This window comes from Chenopodium quinoa, unplaced genomic scaffold (genome assembly GCF_001683475.1).
Source record: "Chenopodium quinoa cultivar QQ74 unplaced genomic scaffold, ASM168347v1, whole genome shotgun sequence".
In the NCBI taxonomy this organism is placed as follows: domain Eukaryota; kingdom Viridiplantae; phylum Streptophyta; class Magnoliopsida; order Caryophyllales; family Amaranthaceae; genus Chenopodium; species Chenopodium quinoa.
The window spans coordinates 23,163-34,682 of record NW_018744843.1 but is presented as its reverse complement, the minus strand read 5'-3'; the positions used below and the strand labels follow the sequence as shown (position 1 = coordinate 34,682).

The 11,520-nt window shown below is 31.3% G+C and overlaps 1 pseudogene; it reads left to right on the top strand.

Moving 5' to 3' along the window:
• Nucleotides 1-7,206: 7,206 nt before the first annotated feature.
• On the top strand, nt 7,207-11,136 carry LOC110704532 (annotated as a pseudogene).
• Nucleotides 11,137-11,520: the final 384 nt, after the last annotated feature.

Sequence of the window (11,520 nt, the reverse complement as noted above, 5' to 3'; positions counted from 1 at the left end):
CAGCAATGGTGATTGGGGCTACACTTGGTAGAGAGTAATGTGTGTTCAATCCCCCGCAACAACAATTGAAAGGGGACTGGAAACTAACACTCCATAACTAAACCTCGAATTCGGATTATCCCAAAGAGTATACTAAGTGGAACACAAAAAAAAAAAATGGTACAATACAAGTAGTAAAGATTGAATTAAAATAATTAAAAAAAAACTCCTAAGATTAGGATTGGGGTCTCAATCCTCAAATAATATGTTTAACAAGTACAAGTAACATTATGCTTAGATTTAATAACCTCATTTAACTTATTTTCTACAACGTGGATAGCATAGTACATTGTACCACCATAAAAATAATATAAAATAAATAAATTAAAAATTAAATTATATTTGTCATATTAAAGTATATAAACAAAATTGAATTAAGCTATGTATATGTACCAATCAAGGAACTATAACCATTCAAACACGATGAAGATTAGTGAGTAGTTAGATGTTACTTCATAAAATTCACATTAATTAATAGATATCGATCTGTTAAATTAAATAGTTCTCCTTTTTTGTCAATACCTATTCCTTGAGTCACTCCGATTAGTTGCTATTAGAGGTGGTTATTGAACAGGGTAGCCCAATGATAATAGGGTCATGGCCAAGCTTATAGGGCTTTTAATGGACAGGACTATTAATGGACAGGGCCCTTATTGGGTAGGGTCAATATAGGGCCAACATGTTTTTCCTATTTTAGTTGATAAAGAAAATACATAATATAAAAATAATTATATAGATTAATTTGTATTCATATGTATTTAATAATGGCTTTGTCCAATATTTATTTTAATTGATATTTTGTAGGCCCGCCCATTATCGACCCGCGACCCGCATTGGCCCGACCCTATATTGACCCTATAAAATGTGACCTCTTTGACCCTGACCCGCAACTGACCCTGACCCGACCCGCCCAATAACCAGGTCTAGTTGCTATAAATATATAATCCAAAATCTCAATATAACTGCCTATAGAGGGTGAATTGAATTGAAGAAGCTTTTGTTTCAAATTAATCATTCACGTAGCATATAGCTAGAGAGAGATGGCTAGCATTGGTGGTTCATTCGTGTTTGTCTATATATATGTTGGGTGTTCCTTGAAATTGGGGTTGAAAATAAAAATGGTTTGCTAGTCTTGTTTGTAACTTTTCACAACATTAAATTTGGCATGGGTTAGACAGCACATAAATAAAATCCATCTAATGTTTTAAATGTCCCACATTGTCCTAATAAAGTAGATAAGAGGACCACTTGTTGACAGCATTCAAGGAAAACGATTAAAATTGACTCAAAATACAATTAGTTTGGCTATACTATGGTCAAGTGGAGGGTGTGATAAGCCATGCCTCTAGATGATTTTTTAAGTGGGGCGCCAGAAAGTGGCCAAATAATGTACAAACATGCGCTTTCAGATGAAGGCTTAGGGTAAAAAAAAAAGTGATTATATTACGTAGTTCTGAGTTTTACGACTTTACATTACTACCAAAAGTCTTTTGGTTCTGCTCGTGTGGGACGGATTAAAAACCAATGTGTAAGAGCCTTAGTGGCTTACTAGCTACTTCCGTCTTAATTTAGTTTTGAGACGAATTAGACGATTCATGTAGGAGTTTTATGCAATGATATAATTTTTTTTTTTTTCTTTTCAATATTGTAGGGGAAGATATTCTATCTTATACGTAGTATACGGTTTGAAATCTATATTCACTTGTATTTGAAAGGTAAAGATTGTGAGACTTAGATAGGAATCTATACATCGTACCCATACGCGTTAACGTACACAATGCATCTCTGCTATCATATCAACTTCTTACGGAGTAATTATTATGTTTTTCGATTTTATTTTAAAATTCTAAATTATATAATTGTACTAACCGATTCAAATTTCCGTCAATAGACTTCTTATAAAATTAAAGACGACGACTCTCTACAATAATTGTATAATAACTGAGTCGCTACTCTCCATTGGATCCCACGACATCCCAGAAGGTCATTTGGTAGTAGGAATTGTCAATTTAGTCATTTACATGTACATTTCGCGATCCTTTCATTAATTTAAGGTCATCACAAACCTTTAAGTGATCAACTATTGGTTATATATGGTTCAAACAATGTCATAATGATCCCGAGATGCATCCCACAATTTTGAAAGTTTATGACATCAGGTCCTAATTAAAACGTCTAAAATTGGTGTTATTTCGTGTATTAGCCTACAAGTTTGGCCTATAAATTAAAGAACATTTTGAACTAAAAAAATCATGGCATTGAGGTGATTCTAAGGATTTTCGAAAAGGGTCCCAAAAGACCTACTTGGTGTTTGGAATCACGAAAATAATGCAACAAATGGTACTCTATGTCATTACTTTTACTCCGAGTTAGCCTAAATATTCGAGATTATGGTTAAAACTTAGGAGTAAATGACTCAAATTAAACCAAATCTTTACATACACTTACACATAATACAAAATCCTCCAATACTTTTTCCAAAAGTGTTGGCATTTGTTTCCATATCTCAACGTACGTATATCCTAACTTAGGTCAACATAATTACGTAGTTATGTAACATACACTTTTTGTCATGGTCATCAAATCACTTCTTTCCTTATAGTTCTCAAGGTACGTACCTTGTCGTCTGTCTTTTTTTGACTAATAAATGTCTATGTGCAAATCTTTCTTTCTTGCCTTATAATACTCCATTACCAATTAGATTTATGAGAATGTTTATAAATAATCTTAGGGGTTGTTTGGTTACACAAAGAAAATGGAGAAGTCAAAAAATCATGAGAATTTGAAAATGGGTGAGTTGTTTGGTTGACACTAAAAAGTGAAAATGAGGGAATTGTAAATTCATGGGAATTGTGACTTCCCACAAAACATGGGAAAGTTGATTACTCAACCCCCCTAGGTAAGTCAAAATTCTCATGATTTTGCAACTTCCTTTATGTCAACCAAATAATTTTAAGCAATTCCCATGAATTTGATGTAGGAATTTAATTCCCATAAAATACAAATTCCTATGAAAAGTAAATTCCCATAACAACCAAACGACACCTTAATTTTTATTTATGGATAAAAAGAGTAGTATAGTGGTAGAAAAGAATTAATAGGACAAAGCTGAGACAGGAAGGCAGATATTTGGCTTTACTGAATTAAATTCACATCTGCATGCAAAAGTAGAGAGTGATTGAGTGGTCAAATCGTAAAAAGTATAATTAAAAAGAAAAAAAAACATAATATCCTAAGATTATTAAATTAAATACGAGTACTGTTTACTGTATAATGTATGATTGTATAGCCCAGATGAGGCGGAGACGGATCCGGAGGTTTAAAATGAATGAATGTAGGCTTTTTATCCGCGGGTTTTTGCTTCCGCATCAAACGCTTTCTCATCTAACTACGGAGTAATTAATTACCACTCGTACGTTTTTCTTTTTCTTTCTTTATAAAATTCACCGTACACCAATACATAGTATATTCGTTATGAGGTGTAATTTTTATGTGTATATCGGATAGCCCTTAAGTGGAATAAGACCTTGTTCTATTCACCTTATTTTTGCTTATTTTTGCTGAAGTGAAATTATTTTTACCGAAATAAAATTATATTTGCTGAACTTAAATTATTTTTACTGAAATTAAATTAATTTTACTGAACTAAAATTATTTTTGCTGAACTGAAATTATTTTTACTGATTTTCTATTATAATTCTTTTTTAAGAAACTGAAATTATTTTACTGAACTGAACTTATTTTTACTAAATTGAAATTATTTTTACTCAATATTATTTTTTTAAGGTGGAGAGAACAGGGTCTAAGAAAGGTGAGAGTTCAAATTCATTTGGCTATTTAAGCATATGAGTACTATTATCTTAGGTATTTACTTTGTCTTTGCCTAATCAAATTTTCAAAACACAAAATTCTTGATTAAGTTGGACTTTCGTTAAGGCCCTATTGGATTTAATTTACAATAGTTTCATTGAAATGATTTTTTCATTATTTTTCATTTTCTTTTGTTACAATTGTGAAAGGTGTAAATTAGCATCCATGATGGTAGAAAACATATTTTTTACAAAACAAGGGAAACCATAGTTTCTACTTACTTTCCTCTAATTCATCCCCTGTTTCACTCCCATATTTGATTTCTCTTTAACTTTTCTTGTAAGAACCAAATAAAGGAAAGCTATCTTATTAATGTGTTTTCCTTGAAAACTAAATTTTCATTCAAATATTTTGCATTGCATCAAATACGGGTTAAAGTTAAGGTATGTTCTATTCAGCTTAATTTCAGTTCAGTTCAGTTCAACTTATTTCAGTAAATTAGAACAGTACATACCCTTAGTAACCTAAAACTATCTAACGTTACCTAAAATTACGAAAATTACTATTTTCTAACATAAATTTTATCCTTAAAAAACACTTATAATATATTAGATTAATCATATCAGCCCTCTTGTCAACAAAAAAAAAAAAGTTCATGTCGATCAGCCCTCATAGCATGTATGCATTAGAATTTACACATCAAAATACAATCAAACTCATTACAAATTGTTATCTTAAAAGAGTTACCATAAAAATTATTATAGATTTCCTCAACTTGACTATCTTATAATCAGACATTTTTCTTTAAAAAAAATTTGTTAAAAGAACATTAAAACTCCAATAACTTAAAAGGTTTTTGTTCCTCATTTTGTTTTATTCCAATAATTGATTATGGATCGTTCGTGATATAAAATTAATCAGGTTTTCCATGATCCAAAATAATGAATATACAATCGAGTCTATTAAAATGAGATCGGATATTTGGATCCAATACATTTATGTCTCTTGAGAGGATAAGGCATGTGAATGTGATCCCAAGACAAATAAGTCTTGCGAGGGAATGTGATGTATTGATATTGCTTATTAATGGTTATGAATTGATTAGTAACTTTATGGATTTGGTGGTTTCTTCTCTACTTGCATGATATTTTTCAAATGGTTATACAAAACATTATATACTATACAAAACTTAATGAAACCTAGCTAACATAGCATATAGGACCAATTTAAGATTACGAGAAGTTCCATTGTTACCACATCTGCAACTAATATCTATATCTGCCAAGTAAATAATATTTGATTATTTCTTCAATTATTTGTTAATCGTTTAGATGTTAGTCTTTTCTCCATTATATTGTTACCACATCGAGCAACTACTGCGCATGTAAGAGGCCTCTCCCTCGATATTTATCAACTTAGGTGTTTCTTGACTAATATAACTATCTACAAATAATATACAATCGTACATACCAATGAAATCAAAAGAAAGTGGTAAGGCTAATTATTTATTGTTTGTAGTTTGGAGCTATAGTGTTACTACTTTACAAGTCGTCAGGTAAGGTATTAAAGTAATAGTGTAAACTTGCCCATATTATAGAAATTACAGCGGGTTGACCTATTGAAAAAAAGAGCCATATATTGTTTTATCATCCTAAGATTAATAAATTAATAAATAAAGGACAAAAAATAAAAAAGGGAGAAGAAAATAAGAACCACATAGAATTGAAGAAGCAAATAAAAGTAAGGTGGGGTGGTAGCCCCTAATTAATAAGTATGAAAGCAACAAGTGAATGATGAAAACATTATGCAAATGTCACTTTCTAAGTCTTCTCCCATATCTGCCGCTTCTGCTTCTTCTTCTTCTTCATTTTTCTTCATCTCTCAATTCACACAAATACATGCTATTCTATAATCTATGACTACTATACTTGGATACTTTGGGAATACCGCTCTAACCTTCACATACTTCTATGGATCCAACTTCTTACTTGCTTGTTACAATCCCTACATGTTTTCACATACTCTCTATCCCATCCTTCTTCTGTTGTTTAGGGATCCCATGTAATCATGTAGTGTCTTCTCTTCCAATCTTCACTTTTTCTTATGTTCTTGTCTAATTTCTCACCATTTCCCAATTTCTTAATTGTGCGTTCTTTTCAATTGACGTCTTATGAACTTATCTGAAGTTATTAGATATGGTTGAAGCTTATTGAACCTAGCCGATTGGATCTTGTTAGATCGACCTAATTGCACCTTATAGTTTATTAGAATTGAATGAATTGAACCCATTTACACATATATATTGGACTTTTTGCTTATTTTATAAGGTTAAAAGAGTGACACCTGGAGATATATACACAATTTAATTTGAAATGGCAACATTTTTTTTTGTGGTCAGTTATCCCTTTAGTTAGGCATAAGACTATTTGGAATGTTGAAAAAGGTTATCATGTATTCTGAATAGCATGCACTAGTTATGATTGGATTCAAAGATATTATGCAGAACAATGATTGTGTTAAAAAATCAATATTGTTAATTAATGAGTTAGGACAATTTATATAATGGCATTAAGGATTCGCTAGAAATTTTGGCATACAAAGGAAAGTAGAAGATCGTATATGTCATTACTATTGTCCATAAAACCATAATAAGTGTCTTCTCTGACTATAAGCAACTAGCACATCAGTTATAGACACATCTCTAACACTAATATAAATGAGTAAAAGGTACTGTTAAAACAATTGTTACAAATCATGCATTAAATTTGGGATCAATCGGATAGTAGTCCAAAAACGTAGAGGTCATTTTATAGTGAGATTGAGTAAAGTATCTCGCATACATAATGTTAGATAAACCGAAGTATACACCATATGCATAACATTAGACCGAATGAATGAAGTAGTATACACCAGGGCCAAGCCATATACATAATGTTAATGAACACAATGGAAGAATACATCACAATATCACATACTTCGTACTGGACAAGTGAATAATACGTCACATACATAATGTTTAGATCAATTAAAATTACGTGCTCATCACATACACAATCTTTGATTGAATGAAGTGTACATTACATTCATAGCTTTAGACAGAATGAAGTGTACATCACATACATAGCTTTAGGCTGAATGAAGTGTTTGTCACATACATAACATTAGATAGAATAAAACATACATATATAAGTAAAAAAAATGAGGTTTAATTTAATTTACATGACACATATAATGTTAGATAGAATGAGGTGCACACCACATACATAAGGTACGTTTAAGAAATGAATCAAAGTACATGACATGTATAGTGGTAGACATGACATGCATTAAGATGATATACAAGTAGAGGGAAATGGGTTATAAAAGGAAACATAAAGGAACAAATTAGAGAATAGGGATGAATGAAAATGAAGAAGAGATAAGCAAGTATCTACTTCTCTCTCTTATAATTAAGTAGTAGATCAAGAACAGCCCTTGAATACCCACTATCTAGTATCTACATACTTCTCTCTCTTCCCACTCAGATCACCTGTATTTGATTCTGAGAAGAAAATTAAAACAAACACAAAGCTGAAAAACAGTACTGGTAGTACTGTAATAATAAGCTGAAAAGAAAAAGGAAATTAATAAATAGAAAGGATCCAAGGTGTTGGGGTTTCATCTGTCAAATCAAATCAAATCAAATCTGAGAAAATCAAAGGATTGATCAAATTTCAAATCAATTTAAAAAGAAAGAGATCTATCCAAGGAAATGTCAAGCTCTAATATTGCCGCCTCTTCAACAACAACAACAACAACAACAACAACAACAAGCTTGTCATTGGACCACTTCCATCCTTCTGAACAACTCTGTTATCTCCAATGCACTCGCTGTGAGACCGTCCTTGCGGTATTCTTTCTCCTCGCTCTTTTCATCATTCATCATTCTCTTCTCACTACATACATACCACTCTCTTATTTATTCATTCAATTCGATCGATTTCTTCGTCATCTCAATATCTATACTACTTGATGTATATGATTAATACCGGGCCGAGATACTCGGTTTATTACTTAATTAATTGGTTTTTATTGTTGTAACTATCCCTAATCTACTTCTATGTTTGTTATTGTTGTAGGTATATGATTTTATTTTAGGGTTTTAATTTATGAAAACTAACTATTGGAAAAAAAAATAAATAATGTAATAATTTGGACAGGTAAGTGTGCCATCAAGCAGCTTGTACAAGACGGTGACGGTTCGATGTGGGCACTGCACGCATCTCCTGCCGGTGAACACACGATCTCTACTACTTCAGCCGCCGCCGGCTAGTCAGTATCACTTGCCTCATCATCATAACTACTACTCTCCAAACTCCCATTATCGTCTGGTATTACTACTATCCAATTTATTAGCTAGGGTTTCTATTTTTAGCAATTCAGAAAGCCCACAATTTGTTTATACTAGTATGTTAATTGAATATAACCTGATTTAATTGGTGTAAGTTAAATGATCATATTCAAGCATAATAACAAGATTCTAATTCTTCATTGATTATTATTATTATAGGGGGAGATGCCAAATCAAGCACCAAATTTCTCACTAACACAATCAAATGGTGCATCTAGCTACATGAATCCATCATCAAGCCGAGGCGGTTCAAACGAGCTTCCAAGGGCTCCTACCACTAACAGACGTAATTCATCTATCTCAACTCTCAAGTAGTACATACTCCATGTTAGTTAATTAATTAATTAATTGAAATTTGTTTAAGGAGGAGCTGAGAAAAGGGGGGTGGGGATATGGAGGGATGTTCCTTTAATGCCTATGTCAACTTTTTGCAGCAACTTTGTCATTGATTCAGTGTTTGTTTCAGCACTGGATCAAGACTTTCTTACTCTCTACTTTGGCCTAGCTATTGCTCCTTAATCAATTTTTTTTTTTTTTTTTTTTTTTTTTTTTTTTTTTTAAATTTAAACCAACAACGAACTTGTTTTTGGTCAGTTTCTTTCTGTACATATAATTTTTTTGTACATATAAATGTCACAAACTACTATATACTAGCTAGTGGTCGCTGGTATGCAATATATATAAGTCACAATTTTTTTTTTATTTTAAGGAGTATTGAATTTTTCTTATGTTAAATTGTACTCGGTAGTGAAATGTGTGAAAAGTCTAGGCAATATACAAACGTTTAATCTATTTTTATTTACATAGATGAAGTCCTTTTTTTTTCAAAATCGGAATTCTTAATTGATTGCTTCAATAAATGAATTGGTTAGGGCACATGTCAATTATTAATTTGTTCATATTGATCGGATCGAATGAAGAAGACATATGAAAGAGCAAAGAAACATGGATGTTTCTTTTAGAGATGATAGAGGGGTTTGTTTGAGGTTCATAACAAATGGGTTAACATGGTAGAAAAGGATAATACTGTAATTAATACCTTCTTTAACCAATAAACCAAGGACAGGTTATAAAGATGATATTGTTTTTGTGTTTTTGTCTTTATATGTCGATCAGTGAGTGAATGAAAGAGATATTACTATCATTGTCTTCCGGAAGTTTAGGGTAAAGTATTAATCATTTACTTGTACAGTTGTTTGTGTCTATACAATCATCATTGCATAAAATTAATATAAAAAAGTTAGTTTTGCAATATTCCTATAAGTTTAGGAAGTTTATACGAAAATTGAAAAAAAAAAAATATAGATTTCCTAAAGGTGTCAATATGGAGCATATTGAAAATTATGCATGATTTGTTATTAATAACACTTTTATACTTTAAACATGTTATGCACTTATGCATATGACATTAAGAAAATATCCATAAGTTTGAACTCTTGAATTTAATTTTTTATTTTTATCTTTTGGTTAACTATTTTTTCATATTTAAAGTGTTTCTAATTTTCTATTAGTATTCATATATAAACTTATTTAAATATTTTTTGCTAAATTTGCATTTGGTTTACAACAGCACCGGAAAAAAGACAAAGAGTGCCTTCAGCTTACAACCGATTCATCAAGTGAGCAATCGTTCTCTTTCAATTTAACTCTATAATACGAGTAATTTGTTTTTCGAATAAATATGTGTATGTCTGAAACCTCAAAATGAATTGTACTTCATATGTGCAGAGAGGAAATCCAGCGTATTAAGGCTGAAAATCCTGATATTTCTCATAGAGAGGCTTTCAGTGCTGCTGCCAAGAATGTAAGTTTACTTATTGTACTCTTCACTAATCATCTATGTTGCTCTTGGCTTAGTATAACATGTTTCAAGCATTGTAATTTGTGAAAAAAAGTTCCCAAATTTCATAGATTTTTATGGTTATCGATTTTGCTAGCTAGTCTTATTGGATCCTAATTCCTATTTTTTTATATATACAACTCAATTATGTGATGAAATTAATACAGTACAACGAACTCCTTTTTGGCTTCATTTACATGCTAAATAAGTAAATAGTAATTGAAAATAAATGATGTAAATGAGATTTGACAATGAATTCTCGGAACCAACCCTGTGACTTTTACTGCCAAATCAAAAATGCTGGATTATTACTAGCATCTACTTAATCGTGTTAAGTTCCAAAGTCAAATGTTAGGGTTTCATGACAGTTTACTGTATGTATGAGTAAAAAAATTTTGAAAAATGGCTGAAAAAAATATTCTAAATATGTTAAATCAAACAGTGGGCCCACTTTCCCCACATCCATTTTGGGTTGATGCCGGAACGACGGTGAAAAGGACAAGTAACATGCGCCCTCACCATCCCCAGGTAATTCTTCATATATTCCAGTCATCATTCTCATTTTTAGGGCAAAAAAAAAAAAAAATATTCTAGACTCATTTATTTTATTTATGAAATACATATATTTTTTTCAACTGAAACTTTTGCTATTTTATGTTATTGATGGAAGTAGGAAGCTGGAGAAGATATCCGCCTAAGAGTAGATTTTTCGCTGCTGAAGCTAAAGTTGGCGTCGTCTCTCCTTAGTAAAACCAAAACTTATATATGCTGATTATGCTTTTTAATTTCTGTAGCTAGCTAGGCTACTTCTTCTGTATGTTCTTCATAAGATCGAGTCGCCATCGTTGTCGTTAATGAATGTAATTAGGTGGGTTATTAATTTTGATATCCGATCCAGATGATTGGCTTATTATTAAGCTCTCTCAGCTTTTGTGATATCTTCATAACCCACCAGTAATATTCAATGAAATCTGTTTGATGTTGTATAATAGTACACCTTTGCTTTATTAAAATTGACCTATTACTCTTTAATTCCATGAATTATTTGTTCGTTGTACTTGTTAATATTATATTATTGTTTAATAATTCATGCTACAATAATGTATGTAGATATTGTGGTGTGATTGCAAGTGTATCAATTAATCAAAAACATTTGCTAGTACAAAAATAACCTTCCTTTAATAAGAATTGATACATAATTAGGAAAGTAATTGTACGTGGTAGTTGGTTTAGGGTGTTTGAAATAGATGCATGTTGGTTTGTACTTGAACTAGCTTGTGTGTTTTGCTAGCTTATACGAGAAATTGGTGTATACTTTGTATATAAAAATCAATTTTGTCAACTAATAAACACCGCACATTACGTGCATCTGTATGTGCCATTCTGTTTGTCATCTTGAATAACAAAGAACTTAACATGTGTTTGAACCAAAATAAATAAC